Source organism: Pipistrellus hanaki (assembly GCF_964339955.1).
Source record: "Pipistrellus hanaki genome assembly, chromosome: 1".
NCBI lineage: Eukaryota > Metazoa > Chordata > Mammalia > Chiroptera > Vespertilionidae > Pipistrellus > Pipistrellus hanaki.
Genome location: NC_140503.1, coordinates 133,970,658 through 133,991,889, shown reverse-complemented (window position 1 = coordinate 133,991,889; position 21,232 = coordinate 133,970,658). Strand labels below are relative to the sequence as shown.

At 41.3% G+C, this 21,232-nt stretch overlaps 1 protein-coding gene across 34 annotated transcripts in view; it reads right to left on the bottom strand.

Annotated features, from left to right (window-relative positions):
- Positions 1-21,232, bottom strand: part of CELF2 (CUGBP Elav-like family member 2) — a 526,216-nt gene that overhangs the window by 139,439 nt on the left and 365,545 nt on the right. The gene's annotated exons all lie outside the window — the stretch shown is intronic.

Here is a 21,232-nt window from a genome sequence, read left to right as displayed (position 1 = left end):
ATTCATGGGAGAAAATCACTAACGGTTGCATTGCACATGCACTGCGAGCAGGCTACCTTGACAAGAAGTACTCATTTAAAGACAGTGCTATTGCTAAGCATGAGAGATTTGGTCCATTGATTCTGAAGGAAATGGAGTCACAAGAAATTCACCAGAAAATTCAGGAATTGGATTGTTATGATGATGTTCCAGAAGATGATGACATGATTGTCATTGAATAAATGAGAAAATTCTTGATACTGTAGGATTCACAATTTGTCTGGTTTGTGTTGACAACTACCGTACTGCCGTACCGTATACAGGTAATTAATTTCCTTTATTTTCACTTAACAATAAATGTGTGTTCTTTTTCATGGAAAAATAAGACATCCCCTGAAAATAAGACCTAGCACATCTTTAGAAGCAAAAATTAATATAAGACACTGTTTTATTTTCAGGGAAACAGGGTAGAACAATTATAGAAAAAAATCAGTAAGGATACAGAGTACTTGCCTAATACTATCAAGCAAATTTACATTTGCACAACACTCAATCCAAGAACAACAGGATACATCTTCTTTTCAAGTGCACATGGAACTTTTATCAAGACAGAACAAATTATGGGACATCAAGCAATTATCAATAAATTTAAAGTTACATTCACTGACCAAAAAATCAAATTAGAAGTCAGTAACAGAACAATCTCTGAAGAATCCTCAAATATTTAGAAACTAAATGACATATTTTGAATAACCACAGGTCATAGAAGAAATTAAAAGAAAACTTAGAATGAAATTTGAACTACATGAAAATGAAACCATAACATATCAAAATTTGTGGGATGTAGGTACAGCAGTTGTTAGGAGAAATTATATACCATTAATTGTGCTCATTAAAAAAGAAGATTTCAAACCAATGGCCTTAGTGTCTACCTTAAAATCTATAAAAATGAGAGCAAATTAAATCCAATGTAAGCCAAAGAAAAGAATCAACGTAGAAATTAATAGAGAAAACAAAATCAATAGAGCAAACCAATAAAACCAAAGGCTAGTTCTTTAAGCAAAAAAATAAAATTGAGACACTTCTAGCCAGATGAAGGAAAGAGAGAGAGAGGGAGAGAGCGAACACAAATAATCAATATCAGGAATGAGAGAGATGACATCATTACAAATTCTACAGATATTAAAGAGATAAAAGAAAATTATATTAATCTTATGCTAATAAATTTGACAAGTTATGTGAAATAGACATATCCTCTAAAGGAGAGAAACTGAAGAAAAAATATAATCTGAATAGACTTATAGGTACATATAGGTACACATATGTACATAGATTTAGTACATGTAAATCTATATGTACTAAAGGAATTTTAGTACTTGTGCTTAACCTCACAAAGAAAACATGGGTCCCAGATGACTTATGTGATGAACTCTAGCAAATATTTGAGAAAGTAATAATACAATTTAATACAAAATTTTTCCAGGACATTGAAGAAGAGAGAGTACTTTGTAAATCACTCATGAGACTGGGATTACATTCAACCAAAATCAGCCAAAGAAATAAGAAAACAATATAATAACACTCCTGCTGAATACAGATCCATAAAATGTAAGCAAAAGAGAATCCAATAATGTAAGAGTTGTACCTTACGATAAAGTGAGGTTTATTTCCAGCAATGCAAGGCTACTTTAACGCAGAAAACTGATCAATGTGAGTCACCATATTTACAAACCAAAAATGAAAACCATATGATTTCAATCAATGCAGGAAAAGCATTTGACAAAACCCAACATTCATTCCTGACAATAATACTCAGCAAAATAGGAATAGAAGGAAATGTCCTCACTTGAGTAAGGGCATCTGTGAAAACCCATAGCTACATCATACTTAATGCAAAAAACAGTGATTTTCTTCTAAGATACAGAACATGATAATGATGTCCACTCTCACCATGTCTATTCAACTCTGTCCTAAAGGCTTTAGTGTAATCAGGCAAAAAAGAAAAAGGTACCTATATTAGAAAGGAAGTAAACTGTTTTTGTTTGTTTGTTTTATTTTTGCTTGTGACTGTGTTAGGTTTTCTTTGATACAAAACCAACAACTTAAAATTAAAAACATCTTCTTTTTAAAGACACTGTTAAGATAATAAAAAGACAAGACACAACTTGGCAGTAATATTGGTAAAACATGTATCCCATAAAGGACGTGAATATCGAGTATATTGAAAATTCTCAAACTCAACAATAAGGGAACAACCCAGGTAAGAAATTGGCAAAATATTTAATAGACACTTCCTCACAGAAGATGTATGGGTATCAAATAAGCACATGAAAAGGTGCTTAGCATCTTTGGTTGTATGAAAATTAGTGACACACACCACTATACACCTATCAGAATGGTTAAGGTTAGAAATACTGATTATATCAAGTGTTTTTGAGGATGTGGAGGAACTCCTATATTGCTGGAATATAAAATGGTATCCTTAACTTAGAAAATAGTCTGCCAGTTTCTTAGAAAGTTAAATATACATTTACTATTTGATTCGGACATTCCACTCCTAAATGTCTAGCCAAGAGAAACAAAAGCATACTAACACTTGTACATGAATGTTCATAGCAGCATTATTTGTTAATAGTAAAAAACTGGAAATCACCAACTGCATATGAACAGGAGAAATGGTGCACATAACCATTCAAATAACTGCTACTCAGAGATGAAAAGGAATGAACTACCAATATAAATGAACTACTGGTATTGGATTTTGAAATAATTATGTTGAGTGAAACCAGCCTGACCAAAATAAAATAAAAGGCACATCACATGCTCTATGACTGTATTTATATAAAGTTCTAGGAAATGAAAACTTACAGTGACAGCAAGCGGGTGGGGAGGGAAGGAGGATGGGGAAGGGAAGGGTTTGCAAAGGAAAATGAGGAAGTGTTTAGGGGTAATGGATATGTTGTTTTGATTGTGGTGATGGTTTAAGAGGTATAGACATGATAAAACTTACTAAATTCTACAAATTTAGTATGTGAAGCTAAATTATGTATTAATGATGCTTCAATAAATCTGTCATGTAGAAACAACTAATTGAAAGGCTACTTAAATATCCTAAAAATGTGGCAGGAATGGGAAAACATGGCTGTTAAGAATACAAAAGACTCAAACTCACAAGGTTCGGGTGACAGGGCAAGAAAATGTAGGAGTCAGGTATAACCAAGGTTCAGAGACTGGCTGACAGGAAGGCAGGTGGCACCCTTAACAGCAACAGGGGTGACCAAAGGATGAGCAGGAACGTTCATGCTGTGAACACGCTGGGTGCTGGCAGACCATCTCATTCCAAGGGCAGCTTAAAACCTGGGACTAGAAGTGAGAGAGGCAAGAGACAGAGCCTCTGGGGAATTCCTGACTTTCCACTTCACATTCCTCCTGCATTCCCCTTGGGTGGAAACCTTGCCTTCTGGGCTACAATCTGTGCCTCTGAAGGGAGAAAACCCAAGCCTGGAAGAGTTCCATTCAGTTACATGTGACCTTCAGGGAATTTCTAGGATCTAGAGGCAAATCTACCAGGTCCTCATCTTATCGAGTTTCAAAAGTGCACTCAGCCAAGCGGAGCTCTTGTGGCCTCATAGAAAAAGGCTGTGTGTGTTGGCGCCGAGTGAATAAAGTGATGTATGAACACTGGACGGGAAAAGGCGAGGTGCACCACAGGCTATAAGAAACTGGAAATGTAAGGCCTATGAAGTCATTTCTCTGTTCGCTGCCCCACTCCCTGCTACACCGGCCCTGCCAGAATGGCACGGCTCCTGAGAACGGCAGCGCGCTTCTTCACCCCAGAGCCAAAGGAAACATCTGTGAGTCTGGCGGGCTTTCAGGTGAGCATGCTGCTCAGAGGGCTCCAACGACAGAGGGAACTGCTTTTCTCCTTCCTTATTTTATTTTAAATGTCAAACTTTTCACACTACAGTGACACCCTAAAATGATTCTCTTACTTCCGTTGCTTCAGTTGAAACAATATTTTTTCATGCTCCATAGAGTGCCCAGCCGCTGGAGTGCAATGGGGCCCTCTCTTCCAACATGCCACGAAAACAAAAAATAAGGGGGAAGAACGCAAAATAGCTGGTGGGAAAAACACCCCTTTCTCTTGAATGTTCTGTATTCACTCACCTAATCAATGTGTATTATAGTTTTAAGGCACTGTATGAGGTTCTATAAGTTACAGCAATTGACTAAAATAGCCCAATTGCAAGAGGTTTCAAGTTCAAGACCAGTACATACACAACTTCAGTATGACATGGAAAGAATCTGCAGGGTAAAGGGGAGGCATGATGCCGTGGGGATTTCGGTAGAGTGGAATTTAATGGAGTGTCCCAGAAGGAGCCCTTATGAATGAAATGGCATTTTCACTAGACTTTTAAAGGCCAGGATATAAACAATCAGAATTGGAAAGAAGAAATAAGCCTCTAGGTATAGGAAATGGGCAAGACTCAGAGCATGGGAGCCAAGATACAAGGAGTGTTCAGGGAATCCTATATAATAAAAGCCTAATATGCCAAGTATCTGACCATTCGTTTGACCGTTCAACCAGTCATTATGATGTGCACTGACCACCAAGGGGCAGACACTCCGACCAGTAGGTTAGGTTGCTGCTGGGGTCCGGCTGATCGGTACTGGACAAGACGGGCTAGCCACACCCTGGAGCCCTCCCGTGGTCCCTACTGCTGTCCTTCCCTGATCCTGATCGTGCACTGGAGAGGTCCCTCGGTCTGGCCTGCACCCTCTCACATTCCAGGATCCCAGGATGGATGACCAAACACCAGGCCAGGCTGAGGAATCCCACTAGTGCACAGTTTGTGCACCAGGCCTCTAGTAAGTCAATATAATTCAACAAACATTATGAAGCCCCTGTTGGTTACTATATACTGTGCTAAGTGGCAGACATACAGAGATGTCACAGGTAACTCTTACCCCAGAGGTAAGATTTTTGAACTGAAACAGATAATTTCAGTGCAATAACCATAAATATTTAGAACAGAGATACACCCAGAATTTTGTAGGAACTCCAAAGGCAGGGCATTGTAATAATTAGGAACACAGACTCTAAAAACACAACGATTTAGGTTAGAATTCCATGTCTGCCATTCATTTGGATTTATTTGAAATCTAGGTTTCAATTTTCTTGGCTATAAAATGAGTACAATAAATGGTATTTGCCACACAGAATTGTTGTGAGGATATGTTATAACAATATATTGTGTATTAAATTCTTAGTATAGAATCTGGCACATAGCAATTATCCCATATAAACATTAGTTGTTGTTGTTATTGTTGACTAGAGGCCTGGTGCATGAAAATTTTTGCACTCAGGAGAGGGGGTGTCTCTGAGCTCAGCCTGCACGCTCTCTCAATCTGGGACCCCTTTGGTAGGGTCCGCTCCCATCACAGCATGGCTCTGGTTCCCCGGAGCCTGCGGGTGGGGGAAGGGACCCAGAGGCCAGTCCAATGGTAGCATGGCTCTGTTCCCACAGCTCCCTCCTGCCACCATGCCATGGGTGGCCGGGACCAAGGACTGACTTCTGTCACGCCAGCCAGGACCCTAGCCTGGTGTTCAGCCATCCATCCAGTTGTTTATGTCGTGATGGACCCTGGCTCTTTGTATATTAGGATACTACCAAGAACTGATCCTGCTTTTGCTGAAAGGCCAATTTTTCAGGAATGCAGGCTGCACGCTGAGCTGTTGCTGGGGTCAACGTTAGACTATAATGGCTCCACTAACCTCTGTGACCTTCAGTTTTCTCATCTAGAGTAAAGTGGGGGGAAATAGCCTACTATGTGCCAGCCACTTTTCTAAGTGCTGTGTATAAGTGATCTCATTCAATCTGTATAACAACTCTACTCATTTTGCAGATAAGGAAACTGAGGCATGGTGGTGTCAGGTGACACAAAGAAAGCAGGTGGGAGAGGTTGGTCAGACACCTAGGCACTTTGTCTCCAAGACCTGTTTTAGAACACACAGTGTTTAAGCTGGAATTATATCTGATAGGCGGGTGTGAGTGGGGGAGATGCTGACAGCAGTTGCAAGCATGGGGCGGGACCGTGGTACATGGGAACAAAAAATTCTCAGTAATCACCAGAGGCTCGCCCTGATGACAGTGAATGGTGACCCACCTTGGTCTGGTGCCCCGCTCACCTGCTCCACTATCCCACCACGGCCAACACCCGCCATGTTTTGCATTCTGCTGCCTGCTGTTGATGCCTGCCATGTTCCACTGGTGGTCAGCGCACATCATAGCTACCAGTTTTTGGTTATTTTACCGTTTGGTCTATTTGCATATTAGCCTTTTATTATATAGGATTAGCCTATAGTAAAATTGGTTTCGTTATACATTATTTTGCCTATAGTCACAGAACCTACCAACTACGTTAAGTGTGGCCTTACTGTACTTAGCAGAACACTATGCAAGTTGAACAACTCAGATGTTCCTTTCTCCTAGATGTACATTGCTGTTGTTCTTAACCTTTATTGGGTCTGAGAGCTTTCAGGGAAAAAAGGAAGAATATGATAGTTTCCTTCCCCAAACCCCTACTCTCCCCGCCCCCATTGCCTTGGTGTGCCTCACCCTAGTAGGCTCTGAACACCCTGTGGACAAGGGCTACACCTTTTGTCTTTGTATCCTGGTACATTGCTCACTGCCTAGCACATAGGACTCTCCAAACATGTCCTAAGAGTGAATGGAAGCCTCTCTGCTTCTCGGCAGCAACTCTGTAAAAACAGGTAAGCAGTATTTACTTCATTCATTCAATCGGCAGTGAATTTTGAATCTCTGTTGCCCTGCCAGGCACTGAGCTAGGCACAGGAAGTTCATAGATACAAAGCCAAAATTTTCTTTTTTAACAAGCAATTGAAGCTACTCACATGAAAGATACCTATGAAAATAAGTGTTATAAATTCTAAAAGATTTTCAAAGAGTGCCTGGAGCTTTGATTTTTACAGTACAGTGTTTTGTGCCTATTTTTATTTGAATCAATGCCAGCCGAGTAAATGGGAGACTCAGTTGTCTTTTGAACTCCATATACAATATTAAGGCTTAGAGTTAAGGTCATATGGAACTCACATGGTGTAGGTAAAAGAAGTAGAAGCATTATAAAAATTACTTCGAAGGCTGTATTAGATTTTAAGGCTACATCAGCAATTTCCCCAGGTATTCTCAGCCTTGCTCAAACATCACTTAATCTTTGTCTTAGGTTCCTCTTCTTTAAAGTGGGGGCAATTCCTGGGGGTGTGAGGGAAGTGGCCGGAGGGCAAGGGAGGATGTGATAGGGCTTAACAGTTTCCTTGCTCTGAAGTGTTCTAAAAACACAGCGTTTCCACTGCAAACATGTGATGGCATATGTGTCAACACAGCATTTCGTGTTGCTAGGGCAATCTGACCAATAGTTTTACATATCCTCATGCAGCCCTTCAGCTAATGCAGGGGAAAGAAAGCCACCGAGAGGTGGGCCCCTCTCTTATCTCCTGAGCGTTCTCGGCATGGCATCCTGAAGATATGTGGCAGGCCCTCCAACTGTGGATTAGTCTACGGGCAGCAATCAAACTCTGCCATTTGATGCAGGCTCCTTCCTTCTCCTCTTAAACTGTCACAATTTCATTTGCTTTGCAGTGTAATCTGTAGTGTAAAAGCCTGACATGTCCCACTTAAACACTGTGCTCCTAAGTACAGATTAGAGTACAATTAGGTGGAGAGGAAAACCCAAAAGACCTGTTTTTTTAAAAAAACGTGTCTTTAATTTATTCATTACCTTTTCTTAAGTCTTTTTTTCTTCCTTCAAAGAGATTAGAGCAAAGCCTTGGCTCTTGGAAGCGCTGCCCTATGCAGGGACATGGGCTTAGTGGAGGGACCCATCACTTTCCCACCTCTCTAGTGGGACACAGGCCACATTGGACTTGCAAAACAGCTCAGACCCACCACCATCTGGCAGCTGTATGGTGGCCTGCGTAAAATGAACTGGTGGTGGCCATCCAGTTCCCATTAGACAGATGTCCACTTCACAAAGAGAGCATCACACTCAGCAGCCTACTTGGCAAAGAGGAGGCAGGACTGGGCAAAGAAACTGCATGGACTGGTTCTGCCCAAGCAGGTTGCTTACTCAGGCGGACTGAGGCGAGCCGGAGGTATGAGGGCAGGCAGTATGTCAGCAGCTTCTGGAGGAGAACTCTATGTTTACCGATCCATCGGACTCCTTACAGAACACCTCAAAGCACTTCACAGACATTGTCTCATTTATCCTACCACAAAGCCATGTTTTTCCAAGCAAGGCTTTGGCTCACGGAGCCACAGAGCGGTGGCCTTCTAAGATCACCACCAGGGACGGACAGAGCTGCCAAAGACGGACAGAGCCGCCAAGGGCCCTGACACTTTCCCATCAGCTTCCATCTCAGCAATGGGAAAGCTCTTGGGCAGAGAAGGCCAAGAAAGGTCCCCTTTAACCTTTCTTGGGCTACTTTGCATTCTCAACCCAAATGAACAAGTTATTGATGAATCCTGAAAAGAAGGGGCAAGAACAATGGTCCAAACGCCTTATTTACCTGGACACTCATCAGCATCCTATAGAGAATTAAAACAACAAAAGCACTATTCACTGCTTTGCCATTGAAGTATTTGATTCAATCTAGACAGAGAAACCAAGAGGGTCTGTTTCCTCCCTCCCTAACGGAAGTGTGAAAGGAGGGTGTGTCTCTTGAGCAGTGGTGGAGTGTACAAATTAAGCAATGCTCTTTCATTTTCTTAACTCATGCAAACATTTTGATTCTCTTGAATAACCTACCATTATTTTTATAAAATTCACACACATAAACACCCAACTAAACAAACACACCAACCAACCTGACTTAAGAGACTCTTTAAGAAGCAACACAGAAAGTGAAAAGTAAAAACTCTACTGCTTTATTAGATTTCAATAACTATATGTTTAAATAAAACTACTCAGAGTTGGTATCAATTATTGCAATATTCCTTTACTAAACAGACTCTAAGTCCCCTGTAAAGGCTGCTTTCATAATATAACTTTTTTTTTTTTTGAGAGAGAGAGAGAGAGAGAGAGAGAGAGAGAGAGAGAGAGAGAGAGAGATGCTCATATGTACAAAAGCTGATGTTAATGTGCAAAGTTCCTTTTCACATTGTGACTCTTTTAATGATACTGTGTCCAAAATGAGTGACCCCACATAGGCTTCTGAAACCTGAGGTCATTCTGGGTTAGAATCAGGGAAGGGGAGGGTAGGTGCAGGGGAGGGTTAGGAGCTAGCCTGTGTGGAAATGATCTTCATAAGAATGGTTCAAGTTCAGGAGATGGAGAGAGTCCTGCCCTGGCAGTCAGTAGACTTCACTCCCTTCATGGCCACAGAATGCTGCTCTATTTCCAATCGCAAATCTTCAAAACTGAGGGCAGCTGACAGTAAGAGAGGCCACCACGTAAAAGAATGAAAAAAAAAAATGATACCCTTTCAAAAATAACTCAAAAGTAACATTTTGTTGATGGGAGTTTAGTCCACTTGTCTACAATGTCAACTTGAACAAATCAGACAGAAAGCTCTGTGTGCTGAAGATAAAAGCAAACCACACCTGAAAACCCCAAACAGGAAGTCTAGTGCAATATGAACACAGTCCAATGTGCTGTGCACCATCACATGAGGCCTCCCGTGATTATAGAATGTCCATGGAAGTTTGGGCCAAAGCAAGATAACATAACATGTAATTATTCTGAAAGAGTCCACTGTCCTCAGGGCCGGGACACTAGGATAAAAAATTCTGAATAATTACTGAGGTTTGGAATCTCTGGGTGTCTGATTTTGAGTCTTAAATGTTGGTTTTGCCAACTCTGACACTCTTTCCCCGGAGACCACTGTTTTTGTTGTTGTTGTTGTTGTTGTTGTTTTTAATATACTTTATTGATTTTTTTACAGAGAGGAAAAGAGAGAGTTAGAAACATCGATGAAAGAGAGTTACCGATCAGCTGCCTCTTGCACATCCCCTACTGGGGGTGTGCCCGCAACCAAGGTACATGCCCTTGACTGGAATCGAACCCGGGACCCTTCAGTCCACAGGCAGACGCTCTATCCACTGAGCCAAACCGGTTCCGGCCATTGTTTTTCTTGACTGCCGATTCCCCTGCCTTATCCCACCAGGCCTTTCTCTTTCCCCATAGAGTGCTGATTTAAACTGTGTAGGACACAGTAATGTTTTCTAGCAAACTAGCTGAGAAAGAAGCACTAGTAGGTTTCTGTGCACAAACATTTAAAAATAACCCTTCCTAATATACACTTCACAAAATCGAGATACCACTTTGCCTCAGCGAATTCTTCACCTTTGTCTTCCTCTTCTACATCTATCATATATGACTTACTATCCTTTAGTCAGTTCCCACCATCCCCCAGGCACTACATGAGGCAAATTAATGTTTACTATTCTTTAAACGGTTTATTCCTCACAAGTCTGCTATGTGGACACAGCCATTTGAAGAAAAGATGTGCAAAGAAATAAAACGCGGGGTTACCACAAAGTTTGAAAACTATGTATGAGCACATGTACGCAAGTTCCTCCCATGGGGGGTAAGGCTACTGGGGTCAAGTGGATGCTCTATCAGGTGGCAGCTGGACTCTCTTTTCAGGATCCTGCGCCAAACACTGTTTCACAAGAGGAGGGTAGTAAGGGTCAGCTAACGCATTACCAAGATCCCAGTCATGCTAACAGGAGGACTGCAAACTATACATCCTTAGATTTAATGGAGAACCCCAAGAAAGATTTGTTTAGTGAAACTGTATCCTCTTCTTATCCTATACTCCCTAAAACAGGGGTAGGAAACCTTGTTTTTCTGCCAAGGGCCATTTGGATATTTATAACATCACTTGTGGGCCAAACAAAATTATCAACCTAAAAATCAAATAGCTATATTTGGTCAAACATTTTATCAACCCACCCTAATGCCTTGGTAGGGTCAGACTAAATGATCTTGTGGGCCTTTTAGGGCCCACAGGCCAAACGTTACCCATGCCTGCAAAGGGAGGAGAATGAAGGAGGAAAAGTATGTACAGGGCATGTTGCTGAAAGGGAAAGGGGCGGACTCCTACCTCACATGATCTCGGGTTCTCTTAACACTCTCATTTCACCTTTATTGTATGAATAGCACTGGATTCTCTGCCCCTGAGGCCTCTTGAGTATATTTTCCAAAGGAGAACACACATGCACACACACACACACACACACACACACACACACACACACACTCATATCTATATCTATCTATATCTATCTATAATATATCTATCTATATCTATATCTATATCTATATCTATATCTATATCTATATCTATATCTATATCTATATCTATATCTATATCTATCTATCTCAGACTGGCACTGCTAACCCAAAGCTGGCTCTCCATTAGAAAAACACACCAAAAAACGGCAGTCCTGTCTTTCATAGCACCCACTACCTTCTCTCCTTTTGGGGCAAAGAACGTGGTCTGCTCACCTTTCTATGCTCAGCACTAAGAATAATGCCTTCATACACTAGGAGCTGATAAGTATTTACTGCCACATGACTGGTACTTTGGTAAATACTTAACTGTCTAGGTCATCCCTTTCATTTTTTTTCTATTCTACATGAAATTCAATATTAAATGGAACCTAGGGCTTTCATGGCTACCCTAACATCCAAATTCCTCTTATGAAAGAGCTGGGCATTAGGCCTGGGAGAGCTCTGGACAGAGGTCCACTCCTGGGGATCTTTGTTAGCTGCCCCCACCGTCTCCATAACTTTCATCATGTTCTCCAAGTTCACCACCTCTTCTGTGTAAAAGTTTGGTTCAAACTCTGCACTTTGCCTGCCCTTCCAACACTTCAAGTATAAGCAGCAGAATCCTGGGGTTTAGCATTAATTTAAAGAGCTTATCTATATATATATAACCTCACACACTGTACTTTAGCATCTTCAAAACTTCAATCATATTCTCTTCTAACTTTTTTGAAAGCATGATCCTTCCTTTTATGTTTTGCTACAGCTTTTCCCTCTTTTCATTCTTGTGACTCGATGCTCTCAGGCCTTTTAAGTTAACCTTCTGACCTTTCCATCTGGGCTCACCTTCCCAGACCTCAGAGACTCATGCTGCTCTCCCTCAGAACACCTCCAGCTCCTTGATATATCTTCAGTAACGTGTCCTAATATTGGGCACCGTGGCCTACATAGGAGTGAAAAGCACTCGGTGACAAGTGGTGAATTACCAGCTCCTTAACACTTGGTGTCTGGCATCTTCATTTGTAATATTTAGCCTTATGACCATTAACTAGTCTGAGGCCTTGTTTTTTATGACCTTCACTATCCCTAATATTATGTCTCTTTCTCTCTCTACATGTCTAGCTAGGATGCTGGGTGCTGTTCTCATTAAACCATAAGAGTTTGGGAAAGCATTTTTTTTTTTCTTACCTTACTAAAAAGAAGGAAACAAAAGAGCAACATTTCATGGACTCATCTGCCACAACCCTGAGGATGACTATGGGGAGACAGGTCTTGATCCACATACAAGTCAGGCTGCGAACCTGGCCTACCTAGGCCTAATAGATCCCAAAATACTTTAAAATGAATAGATTCTGGGTCATTAATAGACTGTAATAAGTGGATATTCTGTTTCAATCATTTAATTCATTTCTCGAATTCTAATTTCTGATCCTCTAATGGAAACAGAGAAATTCATTCCATTATTCTTCAAACTGATTACTGTCCAGGGCGTATGTCTCCAATTTGGTTTCTCCAATTTGAATTAATGCCAGAACGTGGATACTGGATTAGGGACATCTTTCTCAGTCATTTACATAGAAAGTGAAAAATATTGATCCCAATACCAATTCCTGTGGTGTTTCAATTGCCATTCCCATTCTCCTTGACCCATTAGTTTTAACCATTATAACCTGCCCGTTAGCTAACTAGCTCCCTTTTCCATTTATAGTGAAATCTGTTTTATTTTATTTATTTTTGCTACCTATGTGTCAGTGTGACTCAGCAGAAAGGGGCCATGTGAAATCCAAGTACTTCATAATCCATCATGCCACATGTGCCTTTTTTTTTTTCTCCAGGTTTCTTTCTCCATATATGTGCTCACCAAAACTGATCTGAAAATATCCTTAGATATTTGAAGAACCAGATTCTTTCATACATTTAATTGATCTAATTCACTGCAAATTTCTCTAGTGTGGTACCTAATGTAGCACTGAGATACCTAATGTCTAAATGATTTTCCATTGATTTTCACAGTTTGAGCCAGAACATTTTCAAATCTTTTGACCAATTGTCTTTAAAGCCAAAACATTAGCATTGTTTCTGTTACCAGAGCATATAATCTATACCAATCCTTTTCTAAATCATATTATTTCAGTTTAGTTTTTGCTTTTTCCCATTTGGCCAATTCTCTCTTCATCCCTTTTTAGCTTCCAATGGTGTTGAAGATCATAATGACTGTTCTCCATTTCACGGTGGTACACCCTGACACACATCTTGCTGGAGAGTTGCTTAGTAAGAGGTTTGGGCTAGCCAATATTAGAAAACAAAGCATGAGAATGAAAGGGCTGAGGACCAGTGAAATTTCGACAAGGAACAAGGAACCAGAGACCTCAAGGCGAAATCTCTTTAGCATCTGTCCAGGAATGAATATTCAGATCTTTAAGAATCTATGAACACAAGATAAGAAAATGGTACTAACTGCACTAAGAGCATTGTGCATTTTACTACGGTTGGAATTTTTACAGATAATAAATTTCCTTAAAAGGTATGTGATTTTATTTGTATTTTTAATCCTAGCCTTCTGAACACTTCTAAAATATAACTTAGCTATGGTTCACTTTAAATTTTAATTAGAAGCAAAGTATGAAGAAGGAAGGAAACCTTGCAACCCCTATGCCTGATGATCTGGGGCCTCTGGAGTGGAAGTGAGTGAGAGCAGGTCACGCTAAGCCGATTCCCAGGTGAAGCACATGTGTTCAGAGTGACTAATAGCATTAGCCATTGAAACACTTCTCTTTCAGGGTAGGAAACAGGACCTCTCATTGCAAACGGCTGGTTTCATAATGACCCACAGGATGGCCACCCAGAGTGGTACCATTGTGTAACTGATGGTGAAGCACCTCCAGTGTCCAGCAACCTTGTTGGGTACAAATAAAAGGAGACTAAGACTTCTGAGCAGCCGAAACCGGTTTGGCTCAGTGGATAGAGCGTCAGTCTGCAGACTGAAAGGTCCCAGGCTCGATTCCGGTCAAGGGCATGTACCTTGGTTGCAGGCACATCCCCAGTGAGGGTGTGCAGGAGGCAGCTGACTGATGTTTCTCTCTCATCGATGTTTCTTTCTATCCCTCTCCTTTCCTCTCTGTAAAAAATGAATAAAATATATTTAAAAAAAAAACACACACACAAACTTTTGAGCAAACTGTAAATGCACCAATGAGAAATGCACATGGTGAGATGCCCCAGATGAAGCTCTTTCACTCCACCTATAGTATGTGTTGGAGGAATTCCAACAGTCTGTCCTCCTTTTGTCCAGAGCCATTTTCTTTATTTTTTTTTTTGCTACTTTAATGCCAGAAATGCAGGTCCACTGGGGACAAGAGGACTGGGGACCAGCTGATGTCCTCAAGGCAGAGGAGAAGGAAACAAAATGGTTAGAAGCAGCCTTCAGAAATTTCTTTTTGTCTTTGATTTGGGCTCTTTTGGTGTGTCCTCTTTATCTCCCTGTCCCTTCCCCCTCCCCCACTTCCACTTTTTCTCCACAGAGATGTAAGACTCAAAATGTGCCAAGGAGAGATATTCTGTGGCAGGGTAGAAACTGTTCTTTGATATAAACAACAGACATCCAGCTCTGTGCAGGACAGACATGAACCAGTCTCTAAGCACCGGGTGTGGCTGTATTTAAAGAGATTTGTTCTCACTATAACTTAAAAAAGAGTTATTTAAAATCTTTCTCATTTATCTCAATCAGTTCTATGAGTGCAACCTGTGTTAGTCGAAAGAATCAAAACCTCCATTTTGAAAAAAAATATTAAAAATTTAAAAATAACTATATAATGTAACACATAACTCTATCCCTTCCAAGGATATGATAAGGATCCTGCATGAATACAAAAATTCTGACCGTGTTTCTGTTAACCAGTAGGACCTGGTTCAGCCAACAAAGAAAGGATGTCATAATAAGTTACAGTGATTTCTGTTAACGTAAAATTAATCCAGGATGAAAAGCATCCTTCCTGGAGGCCACGGAGGCAGCACCAACAAAATTGGGACTGTCCCAGAAAATCTAGGGCAGCAACCCTTGTTTTCAAGAAATTCAGGGCAGAAATCCCATCCCTTGCTTGTATGCATTAACATGTAAAATTGGCTCATCTGCCTACATTTTCCATTCTTCCTCAATTACTGATTTCAAGATGACAGTGCCTTTAAAAAACTGGCTTCAAGTCCATTTCTATTACTTAAGGGAAGTTTCTGACAGTGCTTTTTCTTTTCTTCTTTTCTATTTTTTTTTTTTTTTTTAGAAATAAAGGGAAGACATAAAATATGAAAATGAACCTCTCTGCTGCCACTGCACTCCTCCAATATGATTCCCTTAATAAAAAGGTCAAAAATGTTCTTTACAAACCTTTCACATTTTAAAGAATAATAAAGTTTATACGATTATCAACTCCCTTCAGGCTAGCAGCATTTGCATTGTTCTCTCACAGAATATGTCAGACAACTCAGAGGTAGGTATTATTGCTATTGTAAGGATAAAAAAAACACAAACTGAGGCACATTCTCTAAACTAGCTTGTGATAGAACTTGGTAAGCCTCCCAACTTTCCAGGGCCTGCTCTCATTCTACCAGAGCACAGAAAACTCTCCTGCCCAGTTCTGAAATGAGTGAAATTAGGCGTGGGTGCCTTTCAGCCTCCTCCTCTTCCCCTCTCCCTCTTAACTCAGGCCATCTCATCTCATCCTCCAGAGACGCTTCCACTGCACTGAACTGGGAGAGGGTAGGACAAACTCGGATTTTATTAATGAATTCTTGAAGACTGAAGTCAAGCCTTTACGATGGAAAGAAGGGACTCATATTCTGTCACAGTCTGAGCTCAGTGGAGGTGGGGAGAAGCATCAAATTATGGAAGGCGAGCTGCTGTCCAGGCCAGTCCCCTCGTCCCCCTAACTGCTGCCTGACCATCGGGAACAAGAACCGGTAACAGCATCAGAACCACTATAAAAGGTGCTTTTTGGAAATTTAAAGTTAATAACCCTTCCCAGAGGAACCATGAATTTAATCTTTGTTCCACCCAGAAAACTCTGGGCTCCAAGCACTGTAAGGGCTGTAGCCGCAAAACAGTTATGCCATGACCTGAGCACAATTCTAGAAAAAGGGAAGTTTTGTCCTTCAAGCCTGTGGCACGCAGTGAGAGTCCACACAAGCCACTTCCTGTTTCTGGTTCTCTGGCTGAAAAGTCACCAAAGAGAGGGTAAAATGGGATCAACGAAGCAATAGGCAGGGCCGAGGGTCGGTTTCACCTTCCAATCTGAAATGCCAAATGATTTTATTCTAATCACTCAGCACGGGCTCCTAAGTGTTCCTTTCTGCAAAAGGATGAGCAATGCCTAGCCGACTGAGCTTAGACATAGGTAACTAGCAGTCCTTAGAGTAAGCTTTTACAGGGAGCTCTGAAACTGGGTTCCAAATTTGATGAAAATTAAAATATCAAGAGAGTGATGATCCACCACACAGAATGTCCCAACTACTTACAGGTTCTGAGTTTTGTCTCACTGAACACCATCTAGACCTGCCACCTCTTCCACTGTCCCTTATCCACGATCTCCAACTCCTCAACCTCCCCTTCTCCTCCAGACCAAGAGCTGCCTTCTGTCTTCATTAGCTTCCTTACCTTAGACCACAGAGCCCTTCCTGACCTTCTCCACATCTGTCCTGGTCAACTCCAACTCAGGTTCCTATGACGCTGTTTCTCTGCTCCCCCACTGAGGGACAGTCACAGAGCCACACAGCTAGGGCCCACTCCAAATCCACACAACCCAAGGGGAAGTGGGTCCATCCTGTTGCTCTTTCCCCTATCAGATTTTTCCAAAGCTATCATTTTAAACCTTTTCCATTTCCATTCTTCTTCAGTCTTCAACTCCACCTGACCTTCTTAGAAATGTACTATCTCCTGAGAAGACTGAAGGTATTGAGTGTCTATTTCCCGCCCCCATTAGACTGACGATCTCTGTTACTTCCTCCTAACTGCCCGGCTGTCTCAAATGTTGGATCTTTCCGCCCTTTCACATGTGCTCTTCAGCCAACTTCCCCCGTCTCAATAAGGACCCTGATTCCTATCATCCTTACACTTTCACTATCGCTTTTTGCTCTGCCTTCTTATCTTTTGTTTAAAAAACAAGCTGTATCTAAGCTCTCTTTCTTTTATGACCAGACTCCCAGAAAGGGCAGACTCCCACTCACAGGCCTGCACGTAAACCTAGCAATCCTCTCCCAAGCCCGACCTCCACGTTCTCAAGTCCTCTTAACCGCCAAGTCCAATGGCTTTTCCTGGCCTGCGTCCTTCTTGCCTTTCCTGGGGCACCTAAACTCAACACATCAAAACTGAACTGAGTATTCCTCTCTCCCCTGTCCCCACCATTGCTGACTGCTATTCCGTTTTTCCCAGTTACGCCAAAATCTCTTGGTCAACATTGCTTCAATTTAGTTATCAAGTCTCCTTCCTTTCACCCGGTCACATCTGTGCCATTCAATTCCGCCCTCTCTGTTGCCATGACAGATAAACAGCCTCCCTGTTTAACTCCATGTACTTCAGATAACACACTGCACCAATCTCCCAGCCCCTCCCTTTTCACAGACCCGCAATCGTCTAGCAAATAAAATTCAAATGTCTTAGCCTGAGGCTTAAGGCCCTCTAAGAACTGGACCGAGTCTATATTTCTAGACCCCATGACCTTCCCATCTTCCATTTCATTTCATGAATTTCACATTTCCTCTGGACTCTGGGAGAATGCATAGTTCCCAGAAGCCTTCATTTTCTTACCTTTATTCCTGAAACAGGCCAGTTTATCCATGAGCAATGTCCAGCATTGTTTTTACTTATTGAAAAAAATTTTTTTTTTTTTTCCATTCAAGATGTGGTAGAGATGCCATCTTTTCCTATCGTGGTAGTTTTAATTATTCATTTATTCATTCCTCCCCTGAACTTCCAGAGTTCAAATATGCTCATCTCTTTCTTGCTTCCTCTTATTTCATATTCTTTTAGGTTCTAGTTACCTGTGTACTAGCTGGCCTCTTTGTCCCTATTAGATTTCAAGTTCTTGAGAACAGTGATGATGATGATAATAATTGTAATAGTAACCACCACCACCATCACAAGCACCTACCATATTCCAGCTCTATGAAAGCATGTAACTCCATTTCAGCAACCCTCTGAGGACTGTTCCCACTTTCTGGTGTAATTAAGTAATGTGCCCAAGGCCAGCACTCAGGAGTGGTAGAGCCAGGAATTGAAGTTACGCTTGTCTGACTTTAAAAGCCATGCTCTTAACTACTATTGTGGTATTTCTCATACTTGACCAATAATCATGGAATAAGATATCCTCTACATAAGCCCTTATAGGTGGGATAGTTGACTTAGCCAGGTTCCCCTGAGTGGCTGAGCCTACATGGTCAACAAGTACATTTGTAAAGAGAAGAAACAGATAGCTTAGGCTCTAACTCTTAAAGGATGATTTCAAAAATGGAACAAAGTTTTTATGCCTCAAGACTAAACAGATTATCAGATGCAATGTGGTAGAAATATCTGTTTCACCTGGATTAGGGAATACCTTGACCTTGTCTCCTTCCTTGGAATCACTGATATCAGCAAGGCAATGAATCAAGGCCACTCCAAAAGTCCTACTTAGATCATTTAAACTACATTTAGAGAATGCCTTCAAAATTCTAACTTCTGAAACTCTGATATCAGCCATGAGAAAACATGATAATTGTACTGTGCTGGTATAGTCAGGACGAACGTAAATGTGGGGTCCTACTTTACACACACACAGGTAAATGGCATATGACACACACAAGTATCAGTGTAAAGTAAAACGGTGGTTGTTGCTCTCTACACGTAAGCGGCTAAGGCCTGTAATCCTCCAAGAGGAATGTCATTATACAGCTCAAATCCCATCACAACAAATACTGTTACAACAGAGATGTCTGTATAACAAAAACCCTTTCAGGCTTTGGCTGACAGCCCACGTACGTCAAGCAATATTTGATGTGAGCCTTGGAGTTCACAGTAATGGGAATTGACCTATCTTTCCAAAGGTAAGATTTGAATGATTTCATCTGTAACTTGCATCCCATGATACCATAGGTTGGCGTGATGTTCAATCTAAACCCAGGAGCATAAAAACTAAACACAAAGACAGAAACACATCAACCCTGCTCTTAAAGGGCAAAGTTCCATTCTGTTCACCTGGGAACACTGGGGTCAAGGAGAAGGCCTCTCACTTAACCCTGAAATGAAGCAGAACAAAGTTGGTTTGTGGTCTTACCTCAGGAAGAAGCAAGCTGGTATACGGAGCACATGAAGATACAATAGATGGGTTGTCCTCAAATTTCTATTCAACCTCTTTTTAGCTGCATAAACTGGGCTAACATTCCTTAATTTTTCTGAGCCTCCTCTGCAAAATGTGACTAATATCACTACTTTCAGGATTTCAGTAAGAACCAAAGAAGAGAACATATGTAAAACTTCTCACATAGGACTTGGTACAGAGCATGGGCTCCAAAAGCCCTTATCAGGTGACCCTTTTCCTCCAAGACTGTGGGCTCATGCAAACTATTTTAATGAAGTTAGTTACAAAACCCAGTGAAAGAAATTAGGGAAGTGTATAGTCTCAAATATACCCTGATGAAGAGATGCTTAGAGGAACATCAGGAAAAAAGAGAGAATACGGTAGAAGAACTAAGCCATTCACAAGTACTCACTTGACTGAGAAAAAGGTCTTTCTGGCTAAAGTAATACATGTAGAATACAAAGATAAAATGCAAGTAACCAGGCATCATAGCAAGAAATGAGCGTTGAGCATTCTACCAGAGGACATGTTGAAAAATGCGGAACTTGCTAAAATTTGGAGACACATTTTCCTACCCAAGGATGAAGGGTGGCTATTGCTCTGAAGCACTGGTTTCCTGCCTCTGGCCTAGTTTCCTGTGGGTGTCATTCTGCACAGCTGGGGGGGCCCCTCACTTGCTAAGTCCAGTCCAGGGCATTATGCTGTCTTTCCTAAGTAGGAGACTGTAGGGGTTAAGTATCAAAAACCTAATTCTAGTATTTTCCATTCGGGAAACGTGTAGGTAAACAGTGTAGGAATACGACTCAGAAAGGCTCTTTCAATGTTGTCCTAATTTGTGGTGGATTTAATCCTTCTGTTTTATATACCTAATTTCCTATTTCTCAAGTTTAGGGACAACCAAGTATGTGGTGACAAAATTTCATGTATGTTCTTTTGAAAGTATGCTTGGTATTACTATACATGATTATATTTTGAGATAGGAAATGAGAGCCTCATGAACGTAATCAGAAGTTATGTCTGTTCACCTTTATAAAATACGTGTTAGCCTTTTAAATTTCTTAAAAGGTTCTAAAAAAGTCCTGTCAGATCTCTGCAACTATAGGGCACAAGAGATGACCCATTTCTCAGAGTCACGACCATCAGCGTTTTCCTCATTACTCAGTCCCATCCCTTCACCTTGACAGTAAGAAAGAGGCTCAGAGAAAAGCGTGTGCTCATGTTCATGTGCTCACTAATGAGCTTGCAGGAGCTCTTGTGAGAGGCCACACAGAAATAAAATAACAGAGACAGGAAGGACACGGAGAAAAAGGAAATGCGGACCCACAGAAAGACAGAGGAGCCCTGGCAGAAAGACCAAGAGATCAAGAACAGAGAAAGAACAAAATTCCTAAAGCAAGGTTAACCTATCAGCAGAGACCAAGTGGCAGCAGAGGAGTTAAATCCAGTCTGCACAGAGCTTGCAAAGGACGGCTCTCATACACCTAAGCTTCACATACACCGAAGCTTCAACGTGTGCAGAGGCTTCTGGCTTCTCTCTATTTTAACAACTGTCCCCCCCCACCCTCCCAACATCACCCTCATCTTAAAATGGAGGCAGCAGAAACCACCGGATTGTACACGTGAGTCTCAGCCTTGGT